Here is a 15372-nt window from a genome sequence, read left to right as displayed (position 1 = left end):
TATTTACATAGTTAAACTACAGCTGTGTTAAGTCATTCAGATGGGTGCTATTATTTGTGGTGACTCTGTTAGTGAAATGTTGCTATTTGAAGCTCTGATTGTGTTATCCTCTTGAAGGTTTGATCTGGCCATTTTGAAGGCCTTCCCAAGTTATATGTGTGTGGGCAAAGAAGTGGGCAGAGTGTGTGGGCAAAGAAGACACTTTGATCAGGATTGCCACTGAATAAATGGTGCTGCTATAAATAAAAGGTTCTTGTGAATGATTTGCCCTGCTTTGTTTTTTGCCATAGACCTATGGTAGGCACAGAATTTTAATTGATAATTAGGGCTGTGCTCTGGCTTATAAAATCTGGACCTGGAGAATGATGTAGAAATTCAAAGTTATTTTAGATTCCCTTGAAGTGGGCTGATGTCTCTAATTGGCTCTATTTTCAATTCAATTTCTTTTGCTAAGCTTTTCCCCAAACATGTACTTTTGGTACTCTACACATCTGTTGTCAAATCATAATGTCACATTGTCCAAGCCCAGTTACATTTTTTGAACAAGTAGTGAAACTATAACAGAAAAAGATGAATAAAATTTGGCTTCTATTACAACTGCGCACAATTTTCATTGAATGGATTTATGTGAGATTGTACTCCTTTTCTGAATGACTAACTGATTTATGTTTTATCCTCTTTCTTTTAGCTTGCTTATAAAACAATTGTGCCTCTTTTTCATATTTGTTCTCTTTGCAACATGTAAATAATCTAATGTTTAATATTTTGTAGACATATTTCAGTTTTAATACTATTTACATAGTTCCCTTTTTCATGTTCTCTTTTGTAAATTATTTCTTGGTCAATTTGTTTTGCTGCAAAATTGTAAAAATATGTGCTATCTATATTTCTATCCTTGACTTTATCAGTATATTTCTTTTCCCCCCATTTCATTTTGGCCTTTCTGATAAATGTGTATGTTTGTTGGTGTAACCATGGTGATCAAGGATAGGAAGCCTCTGTTAGATTCCAGTTGCAAAGGATTATTGGAAATTTGAGACAGCTGTGAAAGTGATCTAAGCAGATATTAGGATCAGAAGGCAATACTAATTCCATCTTCATATTCATATATGGAATTTGGACATTTCTCCATAATGCTACATCTTTCCTACAATGTGTTTATTCTGATTATTAAAACAAATCAAAGGGACTCTTAGCCATATTTTTCTCATACAGAACTCTGTTTTTCTCAGTTCATGCTCCAGAATTGGGAATGAGTCAGAACATGCTATCCTAAATCTGATGCAAGGTGGGTCTGGGTACTTCCAGAGCTATAAATTTGGTAATTATGTAGGTTGGATAGTCCTTTCATACTGTAGCTTCTCTGATAATTTATCAACTATTTTTTTCAAGTTCAGGACATTCTGTACTTAAAAGATCCATTCTTAAATGTTTTTTCAAAATTTCTTTCAAATAATAATGGATATCTCATAGCTTCTCTTGGTGATCCATTCTAGGACCAAGCTGCTCTTAAACTTGAGTTCTTTCTAGCTTCACCTTACTGTGTGGCAGGTCATTTACCATTCCACTCAGAATTTGTTTTGAAGGCCTTTTGGAACAGAGGTAGGAGATCTTAAACCAGTATTCAGCTAACATCTTATTAGAGCAATATTGCTGCAGATTGTCATGCTTGCTTTAAAAAAAGCTGACTTATGACTATATAATTCAAAATGCCATGGTTAATAAGTTGAGGTGGGTGTATATTGAGTGCTTTTTAAAATTACTATTTGCATACTCCTGAGTTGTAGGTTTAGTAAGCTAAAATATGTGCTATAAACTTGAAAGAGTTGTTTCAGTTAATTATGTTTCTGTAAACAATGGTTTCTGCTCATGGTGATATTCATTAAAGGAATGGAATTGCATTTACCAGTAAGTATGGCAAGCAGTTTATCTCCAAGTGGATAAGTACTGGATTGTACCTTAAAACACATTTGTTTTTGTTTAGCTTGAAAAAAATGTGGGCAGAACGCATAACATAAATCAGAAATTGGTCTTTTTATACTGTTCTTAATTTATTCTTGAAACTTAGTTTTAGAAGCTATTGCATGAAAACTGTGAAGAGATCTTTAAAATAATAAGAAAAAATAAATGTTCATGTATCTATAGTGGCGCACTTGTTAAAATGCAATATTACAGGCTAACTCTGTCCACAGCCAGGAGTTCAATCCTGACTGACTCAAGGTTGACTTAGTCTTCTATTCTTCCAATGTTGGTAAAATGAAGACCCAGATTGTTGGGGGCAATATGCTGATATTGTAAACTGCTCAGAGAGTGCTCTACCCACTATAGAGTGATATATATCTCTATTGCTATTGCTATCTTATTAAGTATAATTATTCAGCTTAGTTTTACAAGCATTAAAGAGTTAACATTTTCTTTAAATATAAAACCATGGAATAAAATGTGCAATTTATTAGCTAAGAAAGTGTATCTTATATACTTGCTGTGTTATAAACTTGTTTTTAATTTGTTTTAAATTAAAATTGTACAGCTTGCACTATAGTTATGTTTCTACTATGTGGACCATTATCTTGGATGATGAAGTGAAGTACAAGAAAAACCTGCTTTTCACTAATGCAGCCCTCTCTCTCTCTCTCTGTTTTCTCATAGTTAATCAGCTTGGGAAAAAATGAACTTTCCATTTGTGATTTTTATTCAAATATTCAGCTCAGGCGAGATGAATGTCACCAATGATGTCATTAATTTCATTGGTATTATGTGAAATATATCATCTTAGCTTGCATTGTTCTTACATAGATCTTACAGTGGTGTCACAAAATCACAAAAGGAAGTATTTTCTAAACATTTTAATAGATAATTGCTTGAAAATTCTTATTAAATCCAGCATTTGAAGGAGAGGTAAAATAAGGGTGGGTTCAAATGTAGTACAATTATACAAATGATGTATAATTCTTGTTTATTTTCTGTTTATTCCTTTGTTTCCAAAAAGCAGTTATTAGTTGGTTGCTTAAGACAAGTCAAATAACTTACTGTAGCATAGACTTCGGCAACATCTGATTTCTACTTCCACAACCCAAGTCATTAAAACATATGGAACTTTTAAAGATTGACTTGGTGTTAACTTAAAACCAGCTCACTCTAAATGCTGATAAGCAATTTTAATGTTAACAGTGAAGTTCAACAATTTAAATTTTATTGCAGACTTAACATCACAAACACAAATAATTAAGAAGTGCCAGCCTATGAATCAGATCAAAGACCATATAATCTAGCATCCTGTTTCCCACAGTGGCCAAATATATTTTCCAGGAAGCTTACAAGCAGAGCATGAAAGCAACTGCCAAGGTTCCCAAAGAATTACTATTCACTTCTATTTTGCTTCTGAAATTGATGTTTTGTGAAGTTGTAGTGTTGTTCAGGCCTTTATTCAAAAATAATGGGACTTACTTAATATATAACTGAATAACTCAGCAAGCATGGGGTTCTGTTTGTACAAATGATGTTTATGCAATATAGCTCTTATTAAGTGAACAGCAAATATGGATAAATGTTCAATGCAGAAAATTCATAAAATTCATAAAATACTTCATAGCTAAATTTAAAATTTATCCTGAAATAACTGAAATAGATATGAGGGACGTTGTTTGGGACAACTTGAAGATGTCAGGATTTCCATTGGCTAGGACGTCTGGCAATTATGTACCCAAAAATCTGATTGGGGAAGGCTTGATTGCCATGTCAGGTTATCCAAAGTCTGCTTTTGGTTTCTGTGTTAGTTCTAACACAACATTTTACGATGAATGCTGGTTATAGAAGAAATAAGATAATATTATCAATGTGTTCAGTTGATGGTAGACTACATTGCATCTTGTTTAAAATGCCAAATGAGAAAAATACCACACTTCAAATTAACCCATAAATAGTTTATATGAACTTTAACAGTTATTTGGAAAAATAAGTAGAAATGAAAGCAAATGACCATTGGCATACCTGAATGGTCGTTCTCTAGGCGCTGCAGGTGTGTCCAAGCATGGGTTAACTTCAGCTTGCTGCCCAAGGAGTGAGTTTAAATCGTTAGTGTAGCCACGCCTCCTGCTCCCTTTGGAAGTCAGTTTGAAAAATGAGGAGGTGAAGTCCAGAAGGATGTTGAAGAAGGTGAACTATGTCTTCAGGAGAGAGGATTTGGCTCTGCCAGATTACCCCAGGGTGGGTTTGGACACTCCTGCAGCGCCTAGAGAACGACCATTCAGATAAGCCAATGGTCATTCTCCTAGGTGCTGCTTGGAGTGTCCAAGCATGGGGCATACCCAAGCTATATAGTCCCAGGGTGGGAAACAGAAACATTCTGTTGTTCCGGAGCCGCTAAGACTCGCTGCATGACCCTCCTTCCAAAGGAGGCCTCCGCTGCTGCAAAGGAGTCAGGTTTATAGTTACGAACAAATGGGGATGGCGAGGTCCAAGTCGCTGCCCTGCATATCTCTTTGATAGGTGCCTGGGTTGCCCATGCGGCCGAGGTCGCGGCGCTCCTCGTGGAATGAGCAGTGATGCTAGGAGGAACTGGCCTGACCTGATATTCATAGGCCAGCTTAATGCAGGTGCGCAGCCAACACCCAATAGTCGAAGAAACCTTCCTGCCCATTGAGGCGAGCTGGAAGGAAATAAAGAAGGATTTGGACTTGCGAAAGGAGGCTGTCCTATTCTTATATATGTGTATCGTCCATTGTACGTTAAGTTTGTGCCAGACCCGCTCTCTGGGATGTCTGGGATGCGGGCTGAGGGAGATTTGCTCCTGAGGAATGCGCCAGCACTTGGTCACAGACAGGTCGGCGAACCGGGATCTTCTCAGCCAATGGGGCGCGACCAGCAGCAGCTCAGCACCCTCCAACAGGATCTTCTTGATCACCTGAGAAATGAAGTTGAGAGGGGGGAAGGCGTAAAGGAGACCTGGAGGCCAGCAACATCACAGGGCGTCCGTCCCCTCCACTCTGGGGCACTGGTAGCGTGAGAGAAACCGGGGCAGTTGTGTGTTCAACGGACTGGCGAACAGGTCTATCGTCAGAAGACCGAATCTCTCAAACAGTTGGTGAAAGAGAGATAGATGGAGCCACCATTCCGATTTGCTGATTGTCGTTCTGCTCAGCCAGTCTGCTGTTGTGTTCTCCTCCCCTGAAATGTGATCCGCCTTCAGCGACCCCTGGTGGCGTTCAGCCCAACACCCGATAGCCTCTGCCTCCAGCATCAGGTCCTTCGATCGAGTGCCGCCCTGATGGTTTATGTATGCCTTGGTGGCAATGTTGTCCATCATTATTAGGACATGTGCAGCAGATATTTGCTGGCGGAAATGTCGAAGTGCCAGCCTGGCTGCCCTGAGCTCCAGCCAATTTATATTGTGGGTGAGCTCCTCTGGCAACCATCTGCCCTGCGTCACCTGAGTCTGAAAGTGGGCGCCCTAGCTGTACAGGCTGGCATCCGTTGTTACAACCAGGCGCTCTGGATCCTTGAAGAGGAGACCTTGATGCAGAGCAGGCGACTGCCACCATCTGAGCGATTGGATGACTCTTGGAGGAACCTTGACCATCGTCTTGGAGTTGCTGGCCTTGCACCACTGAACCGGGAGTAAGAACCACTGGAGCTCTCGTGCGTGCATTCGAGCTCAGGGGACTACCCCTATGCACAAGACTAGTTTCCCCAGCAACTGGGATAGGGTCACGGTGGAAGCTGACCTGGATGTCCTGATGCGTCGCACAAGAGAGGTTATGCTGTCCGCTCGCTGTTGTGTGAGGAAAACCTTGCAAATGGTGGAGTTGATCACCATGCCCAGATGCTGAATTCTGGATGTCGGAGTCAGGTGACTTTTCTCCAGATTCATGGAGAAGCCGTGTTGTTCGAGGGTGTGAATGGTGAGGCTGAAGTCCCGACATGCTTGTGGGACAGATGACGATAATAGGAGAATATCGCCCAGGTAACAAGGCGAACAGGATGAGACTGGAGATACTCTGCGACTGCGGCCAGGAGCTTTGTGAATGTCCTTGGTGACGATGAGAGGCCAAATGGGAGGGTCTTGTACTGGTAATGATGGTTTGAGTACTGGAATCTCAAGAATTGGTGGTGCGCAGGGTGAATGGGGACATGCAGGTACGCCTCCTTCAGGTCGATCGATGTTATGAGAACGCCCTGCCTGATGCAACCCAAGATGATCTGTAGAGATTGCATCTTGAAGCACTTGTACGCTATATAGATGTTGAGCTTCTTGAGGTCCAATATTGCCCTCCCCCTCCCCCCTGATACCTTGGGCACCAGGAAGAGGATCAAGTAAAACCCTCTGCCCTCCTGCCCTGGGGCTACTTGCTCTATGGCTGCTATGTCTAGCAAATGCCTGATCTCCGCCTACATCATCTGGCATTTGAGGGGCGATTTGGGAAGGGAACAACGTTGGAACCTTCGTGGAGGTATTGAAAGAAACTCTAAGGTTAGCCCATAACGGACCGTGTTCAGCACCCAAGCATCCGTCGTGGTCGCCTCCCATTGGTTGACATACCATTGTAGACAGCCTCCAATGGGAGGGGACCGTTGCCGGTCACTTAGTCCGACAAAAGAAGCGGTTGGAATATCCCCCTTTGAATGACCTGTGATTCCCCTGCTGCCTATTCTTGTCCCTGAAGGAAGACCTCTCATGGGAGCGGTCCTGTGACTGGGTGTATGGTCTAAGTAGCCCCCCGATTTAGAAGGGGCGTCTGAATTACGAAAGGGCTGCTTACAAAAAACTGTTGCCCTTTCCGTTCCGGCTTCTTTGTAACAGCCAGCAAGACCTTGCGTTTATCCTTGAACTCAATTAAAAAGGAGACCAAGGCCTCCCCAAAGAGCTTGCTTCCCTTGAAGGGAGCGAAAGCAAGCTTCCACTTTGCCTTCATGTCCGCCTGCCAGTGACGAAGCCACAGCAGGCGACACGAGGTCACATTGGAGGCAAGGGCCCTAGCTGAGAATTTGGTGGCGTTAATCAAAGCATCAGCCGAATACTTGACTGTCGGGATTATTTTGTTGACATCCTGGCGTGACCTAACATCGCTAGCCAGAAGAGTGGACAGCAATTTGCGCAGCCAAAATAATGCTGCCCTACCAAAGTAAGAAGAGGAAGAAGAAGCCTTTATGGCCCACGTTGTGGCCATGTGAGTTTTGTGGCAGGCCTTCTCTGCTCTCTTGTCCTCAGCCTTAAGTCCTTCCAGCAGGTCGGCTGGGAGAGACGAATTTGAGGTTAGGGACAATATGGGGTTGTCCACCTGAGGAAGCTTCAGGATATCCTCCATGGCGGCCTCCATAGAATACAGCTTCTTATCCACTCCACTTGGATTTGCCATGGAACCCGGCTGGGCCCATTGGCGCTAAATAATGTCCAGGAAAAACTGGGGAGCTGGAACGAGCTCCTGGGGGGGAGTGGTCTCTTTGAACAGTCCTGCACCTAGATCCTGAGTTCCATCTGTTGGCTTATTGCCCTGATCGGTCAAATTCTTATCTGATTGGGCAGGAAGCCCCATTTGGATAGAAGAGGCCCTAACATTGGTAAGAATGGCCCGGAACATGGAGGGCTTGAATAAACCCGAAAATGCGGAGACGTCGGGGGTTGGATTCTTGTCCTCTGACAAATCTGGGGCATCTTGACTGCCCTCCTCTATGTCAGATGCTTCACTGACGGCCAAGGAGGCCGGAGGGGAGACCCTGCCAGTTTGCTGCGGGGGATCAGGAACCTTTGCCTTGGCTTTGGTTCGGCTTGGGAGGGGTAGGGAGAGGCCCAATTGCTGGATACCATCAGCAATCCCATGAGATATGGCCCTTGCAACCACCTCCTTCATGGCTGTGGTCAGCTCGGGGGTGCGATCCTGGTCCTGGGGAAAAGCCTCGCGACAGGGCCAGAAAGAGGGATTTCCTCCTCCAATAGGGAACCAACCTCCTCCAAGTATTCCTCCTCTAGGGATGAGGCTAAAGATCAGGGAGAGACTCTAGAGGGGTTGGGGGAGAACCCAAAATCACCCTCCTCTACAGCAGATGGGAGTTCATCTGGATGAGGATCTATAATGGGGGGTTCAGCAGGAATCTCAGCTGGTGGAGGAAGATCCTGTTGAAGCCCTTGGTTGCCCTGAGCCTTTTGAAATTGCTTTCCTAGGGCTCTCTGGCATCTCTCAGCCAGCTCTCCTCTGCCTTGGACCCTCTCTTTGTTCTAGGCTGCTTTCCTTTAGTGGGCATGCTGCACTGGCACCCTTGGCCACAGGATTGGACGTGCTGTGCTTGCTGCTGGTAGGCCCTGCCTGATTTGTGGCCTTCGCCACACTCTTGCTGGCCATGGTGAACTCTCAGCCCTCAAACGTCGGTATTCAGAAGGTTGCTTGGAGTAAGTAGAGTCCCAATAAGAGATGAGGCAACGGCTCGGCAGGGAATGCAGCAACAAAATGGCGCCAATAGGAGAAGTCCTCAGGGCGCTGCAGATCCGCACTGTTAATAAAGACAAGGAATGGCCCAGAAAGCCAAACTCCTTGTGGCCGCCAATCAAGATCTTCGGGGGAGGGGGAGGCCTGCCTGGCAACCCAGAGCAAGGCCACTTGACCAGTACCCCTCCCGGCGGCGATCTGCTAAGGGACCAGGCTGCAGCAGAGTGAACGGGAAAAAAGCAGCTTGGATTTAAAGCGCGCATTTTCCCCCCTCCCAAAATGGCTACCATGCATTTTGGAGCGACACCGGGCTGCCGTTGGAGATCCGGAGTGCCCAGCAGAGCCTCCGGAGCTAAGAGGAGTCTTCCGACGGATTGCAGGGGTACCTGACTTCCCTACCTGACCCCAGGGCTCGCCAGCGGCTGCTAACGAGCCTCCCAGTGCTGCCAGAGCCTTGTGGAAACGAGGAAGGCTGTAATGCTCCCAGCAGCGTGGTCTGCGCATGAGGAAGCAATTAGACGAAGGAAACTCTGTTCATTGGTAAAAACAAAAAAACCTAGGTCTATCTAAAACCATCACAGTGGAAAAAAGCAATAAAAAGGCTATACTAATGCTATTAGGAGAAATCCAGCTTGCTATTCAAGGACTGGAAATCTCAAATAGATCCTTTTAGGGCGACTGAGTTTTTCAAACTGACCTCCAAAGGGAGCAGGAGGCGTGACTACACTAAAGATTTAAACTCAGTCCTTGGGCAGCAAGCTGAAGTTAACCCGTCCTTGGACACTCCAAGCAGCGCCTAGGAGAACATGAAGAGGAATAAACTTAAGGCTTAGCAACTAAGCAATGAGGATACACTGAAGCATGTTGTTATATGCAGTACAGGTAGTCCTCGACTTACAACAAATCATTTAGTGACTGTTCAAAGATACAACGGTACTGAAAAAAGTGACTTAAGACATTTTTCACACTTAGGATTGTTGCAGCATCCCCTGATCGTGTGATCAAATTTCAGATGCTTGGCAACTGCCTCATATTTATGACTAGTGCAAAGGGGTCACATGATCCCCTTTTGCAATCTTCTGATAAGCAAAGTTAAGGGAGAAGCCAGATTCATTTAACAACCGTGTTACTAACTTAATAACTATAGTTATTCACTTAACAACTGTGGCAAGAAAGGTCATAAAATGGGGCAAAATTCACTTAACAAATTTTTCATTTAGCAACAGAAACTTTGGGCTCTATTGTTGTAAATCGAGGACTATCTGTACCCCATTTCTTAAGGCTCTGATAAAATTTAATGTGCCTTGCCTCACTAAAAGCAATATGCTACTGTGGACATGATTGTGGCCGGACGCAGCGTGTGCTGGCAGGGGAGGAGAGGTCGACCCTACGCCCCCTTACTTGTGGGGTGCCACAGGGGTCGGTCCTCTCGCCACTCCTGTTCAACACATATATGAAGCCGCTGGGTGAGATCATCCGTGGTTTCGGGGTGGGATACCATCTGTACGCTGATGATACTCAGCTGTACTTTTCCACCCCGAACCACCCCAACGAGGCCATCGAAGTGATGTCCCGGTGTGTGGAAGCCGTACGGATCTGGATGGATGACAACCGACTCAAACTCAACCCCTCCAAGACGGAGTGGCTGTGGGTACCGGCTCCCCGGTTCAGCCAATTAATTCCATCATTGGCCATCGGGGGCATTCAACTTGCCCCCGTGGAGCGGGCGCGCAATTTGGGCGTCCTCCTGGATGCCCGGCTGTCCATGGATGACCATGTGACAGCCGTGGCAAGGGGGGCGTTCCACCAGGTTCGCTTGGTGCGCCAATTGCGCCCCCTATTGGACCGGGACGCCTTACGCACAGTCACTCATGCGCTGGTGACGTCTCGCTTGGACTACTGTAACGCTCTCTACATGGGGCTTCCCTTGAAATGCACCCGGAGGCTACAGTTGGTCCAGAACGCAGCCGCGCGGGTAATTATGGGGAGTACTAGGTACTCCCATGTGACACCGTTCCTGCGCGAGCTGCACTGGCTTCCTGTGGTCTATCGGGTGCGTTTCAAGGTTTTGATAACAATCTTTAAAGCGCTCCATGGCTCAGGACCTAGTTACTTGCGGGATCGTATTCTACCCCATACATCCCTGCGACCAATCCGCTCGCACAGAGAGGGCCTCCTCCAGGTGCCGTCCACCAGACAGTGTCGAGGGGCGGCGCCTAGGAGTAGAGCCTTCTCTGTGGCGGGCCCAGCCCTGTGGAATGACCTCCCTCCGGATATTAGGAATACCTCTGACCTCCGCTCCTTTCGTGTAAAGCTCAAGACCCACCTTTTTCAAGTTGCTGGCCTGGCTCAACTTTGATCCAACTATATCGCTCCTGACGGGTTTTTTTATTTGGGGTATTTTAATTGCATTCAATTTATTTAGGGGTTTTTAAACATTGTGTTTTTACTTGTTTTTATCTATCACTTCACCTCCTCCTTGTATATGTCGTGTATATGTCTTGGTATATGTTTTGTTATATGTATGTCGATATATTTATTTCCTATGTTTTGTTGTACGCCGCCCCGAGTCCTTCAGGAGAGGGTGCGGCTAAGAAATAAATATTTATTATTATTATTATTATTATTATTATTATTATTATTATTATTATTATTATTATTGCTGAGAAGTCGAGAAAAGGCTTTTGAGCTTCTGGTTGTTGTTTTTAAGTGATGCTTTTAAAAACAAAAAAAGCATATTTTTCTATATTAGTTGCGGAAAACAGCTGCAGAGACCTCTTAGACCTCACCAAATAACCAGGTACAATATTTTTGGTCCCAGTTCTTTCAGACTGCATATGGGGAGATTGTTTGGTTGAATATCTTGTTTATAAAAGAATCAAGAATGTTAGAAAGAGGACCCAGTTTCCTTGGCTACCAGTTTTGTGTATAGATATTCCCTTGATTTGAAATCAGTTAAAGAAAAGTGGTGTGAACTGCTGTCTGCCTGAAACTTCTTCTTTAAAAGATATTGTGTCCTATCATACCAATCTGCGCCCCGTATGATTGAGAGAAGTGGTAATTAACAAAGATGCCAGCTTCTTTGCTCGAAATATAATTTTTATTTTAAATAAAATAAAGTGTCTTTACGTTATTTTATCTTCAAAAAATCAAAAGGAAATCTTGAATTGTGCAAGGCATCAACTTCTAATTTCTTTTTTATAAGATTGTCTTCAGTCTCACATTGAATTCATCTTTATAGCCTAACTATGACATGAACAGCTTCATTAGCAATTTTTAAATGATGGTCTTCTCGGTCTTAACCCAAAGGAAATGTGGCTTAAGGTTGTTAATTGTTTTCATTTTGAAATAGTACTTTCCTGCTTGTCTCAAGATATTTTTTTCTGTGGACATGATTTGGCACATTTTGTGGCTGGGACCTGTCAAGCTCCCTCTGGGATACATCATTGTGACATACCCCTTCCCTTGTTGTTGCTAGGCTCTCTTCTCCCTGGACATTTTGTCTTGGCTTGCAGGAGAAAGTGGACAGGTTGTTTCCGTAGAGGCAGAATATACTTCTTAAGTCTTATGCGAGATCCATATACAAAGATAAATGTGAGTTTAAAACTCTTTTGAAAGAGCAGTTTGACAGCTAATTAAATCTGCGGTTCAGAACATCTGCCCGCACTCATTCTATTCTTCCCCAAGACACATCACAGAGAGTCATTTATGTTGGACTTCTGACCAGCAGATGACACTCCATGGAAGGGAAAAGAGCAATATATTTATTTGTCTGTCTGTCGTTTGCCTGCCCACCTGCCCGCCCATCCATCCATCCATCAGTTCGGGGTAGATTACCATCTGTACGCGGATGATACCCAGCTGTACATTTCTACCCCAAACCACCCCAATGATGCCGTCAAAGTGATGTCCCGGTGTCTGGAAGCCGTACGGATCTGGATGGGAAGTAATAGACTCAAGCTCAACCCGTCCAAGACGGAGTGGCTGTGGCTACCGGCACCCCAGTTCAACCAGTTGACTCCATCACTGGCCATTGGGGGCGAACACCTGGCCCCCGTGGATCGGGTACGCAATTTGGGCGTCCTCCTAGATGCCCGGCTGTCAATGGACGACCATGTGACAGCCGTGGCAAGGGGGGCGTTTCACCAGGTTCGCCTGGTGCACCAATTGCATCCCCTATTGGACCGGAACGCCCTCCGCACAGTCACCCATGCGCTTGTGACGTCCTGGCTGGACTACTGTTAACGCTCTCTACATGGGGCTCCCCTTGAGATGCACCCGAAGGCTGCAGTTGGTTCAGAATGCGGCCGCGCGGGCAGTTTCGGGAGTCGCTAGGTACTCCCACGTAACACCTCTCCTGCGCGAGCTGCACTGGCTACCTGTAGCTTTTCGGGTGCGTTTCAAGGTGCTGATTATAATCTTTAAAGCGCTCCATGGCACAGGACCTAGGTATTTGCGGGATCGTATCCTGCCCCATACATCCCTTCGGCCGATCCGCTCACACAGAGAGGGACTCCTCCGGGTGCCATCCACTAGGCTGTGCCAGCGGGCGACGCCCAGGGGAAGGGCCTTCTCGGTGAAGGGCCCGACCCTCTGGAATGACCTTCCCCCTGATATTAGAACAACCACGGACCTCCGCTCCTTCCGTAAGAAGCTTAAAACCCACCTGTTCAATTTAGCCGGCCTGGCCTAATCCCAGCTCTCCCACCTCAGTCTGTATTTTTAAATTTTACGGGTTGGTTTTAGGCCGAGCTTTAACTTTTATAAATTTGTACAGACGTTAAGGTTTAATTTGATTTTAATGGTATTTATTCTTATGTGTATGGTTTTTTTTAATTTGGTGCCTGTACACCGCCCCGAGTCCCTTTGGGGAGAGGGGGCGGTCTAGAAATCAAATAAATTGAAATTGAATTGAAATCCATCCATCCATCCATGGCTTTCACTTTTTTGTCCTGCATTAAAACTGCAAGGACAGCACCACTTCTGGTTTTCTTACTGGGATTTAATAGAACTTGGCAATGAGAGCAGCACAAAGTTACTACACTTTTCTGTCTGTTCACAAACTGGAGATAAGACTCATAGGCCCCATAGGCATGCTTGGACGGGTGGTGGTTGCCATGTCCTTTGCTTAGAAATGTGACCAATAGAAAATGGGTGTGGTAGGAAGAGAAAATTAGTCACAATTAGTTAATTTCTGTTTTAAATGCATTTCCTGAAAAGGTTTGGTCACTATGTTAGTCAGCCTTTGAATAGGCAATACCTCCCATGACAGCTACCTTTGGGAGACATAGTCTTAGAATTTCAAATATTATCATTGCCCCTATAAAGTGTATGCATCATTGGCTTGCAAAGATTAATAATTTTTAAAAACTGTATCATATTTGTGATACATTTGTTCCTTAGTATAATAAGAGAGTTTTGAGTATCCATATAATTAATTTTAATTTAATTTTTAACTTTTTAATTATTTTCTCCTTTAACTCTAGGTCTAGAAAATAACTAATATTCCTTCCTCCTATTTTCCCCACAACCACCCTGTAAGGTCAATTGGGTTATGAGAGAGATACTGGCCTATTGTTGAAGTCAACCATTGTGGAGTTTTAGTTTTACAGGCATACAATTGCACTGAACTCTTCTTAATCAAGAGAAGCTATTTGAAGTTTTAAAGAAATGCTCTTGGCAGAGATCGCAACCTAATTTACTTTTGACCTTTGGGTTGATTTCCCTTTCCAATTTTTAAAGAGGGGAGAAAAAAAATTCCAATTTTGCAGATATGACAGGGAAATTTATTTATTAAATTTTTATGCCACCCATCTCACTGTCAGAAGACATTGGATAGCTTACAATAACCCTGTTTTTTTCTTTAAAAACATACTGTGTGGCATGGCGAAAGCATTTGCTTCACATAGTTAATTTAATTTAAAATAGTTTTTCTTACTCCTGTATCATCCAGTTGTCTCTTAGGTAAAGCTGTGTATCTAAGCACCCTGATGGCGAACCTATGGCACACAGCACCATCTTTTAGGGCACGCAAGTCATTTCCCTAGGCCAGCTGCAGTGTGCATTTTCGGCCTTCGAAGGGCCTCTGGAGGGCCAGGGGAGGCCGTTTATGTCCTCCCCAAGCTTCAGGAAAGTCTCCAAAGCCTGGGGAGGGTGAAAAACGTGCCTACTGGGTCTACCTACGGGCCATTTCCAGCCTCTGGAAGCTTCAGTGAGGCCTGCTAGGCCCAAAACAGGGCGGGGGGGGGTTGTGCGTGCATGCGTGAGGGCAGGGAAGTGGGGGGGGGGAATGCATGCATGCACGGGAGGCACAGGGGTATTGAATTATGGGTGTGGGCTTGCACACGTGTGCTATCGCAAACGTGCACACTTTCCGCACCCGAGCCAAAAAAGGCTAGCACAACAGTAAATGACTAAAAATGTTGAATCTGTAATCCCAATAGATCTGGAGGACACCCAGTCAGGCAGGAAAGTGTTAGATGAAAACAACCACAGGAGGCTATAACACTGATAGGAAGAAATTCGGGGTTTGTGCGTGTGAATGAAGTGCCACATCATTTCCTTACCAGCTGTTTGAGCTCATGCTATACTAAATATTTCTTACTGTTTCGTTCAACTATTCTCACTATTTCTTGGAAAGGAAATTGTTTTGAAATCTTAAAGAAATTCTGATCCAGGGAGCAGAGTTCTTGCAGGATATGCGAGTATCCTGATTACCAATGTACAGCTCCTCTAACTGCTCACACTTCAGCTAAATTTCCACATTTCCAGTGAGTCATTTCAGATTTGAAAAATCTAGCATCCAACAAAATTACAGAAAAATGAAGAGATGTGTAAAAGAAAAGCAGATGAGAAGATGTTTTGAAATGAAAAACCCAAAAATGTCTATTGTCCAAGGACACAAACAGAATGGTAGGCAAAGCAGAAGCAAGGTGGGGAAGTGACTAAAATG

At 44.3% G+C, this 15372-nt stretch overlaps 1 protein-coding gene across 2 annotated transcripts in view; it reads left to right on the top strand.

Annotated features, from left to right (window-relative positions):
- Positions 1–15372, top strand: part of IQGAP2 (IQ motif containing GTPase activating protein 2) — a 134651-nt gene that overhangs the window by 32933 nt on the left and 86346 nt on the right. The window lies entirely within an intron of this gene.

The sequence above is a fragment of the Natrix helvetica genome, assembly GCF_964273705.1.
Source record: "Natrix helvetica genome assembly, chromosome: 2".
NCBI classification, from domain to species: Eukaryota; Metazoa; Chordata; class Lepidosauria; order Squamata; family Natricidae; genus Natrix; species Natrix helvetica.
This window is presented reverse-complemented; position numbering and strand designations above follow the sequence as displayed.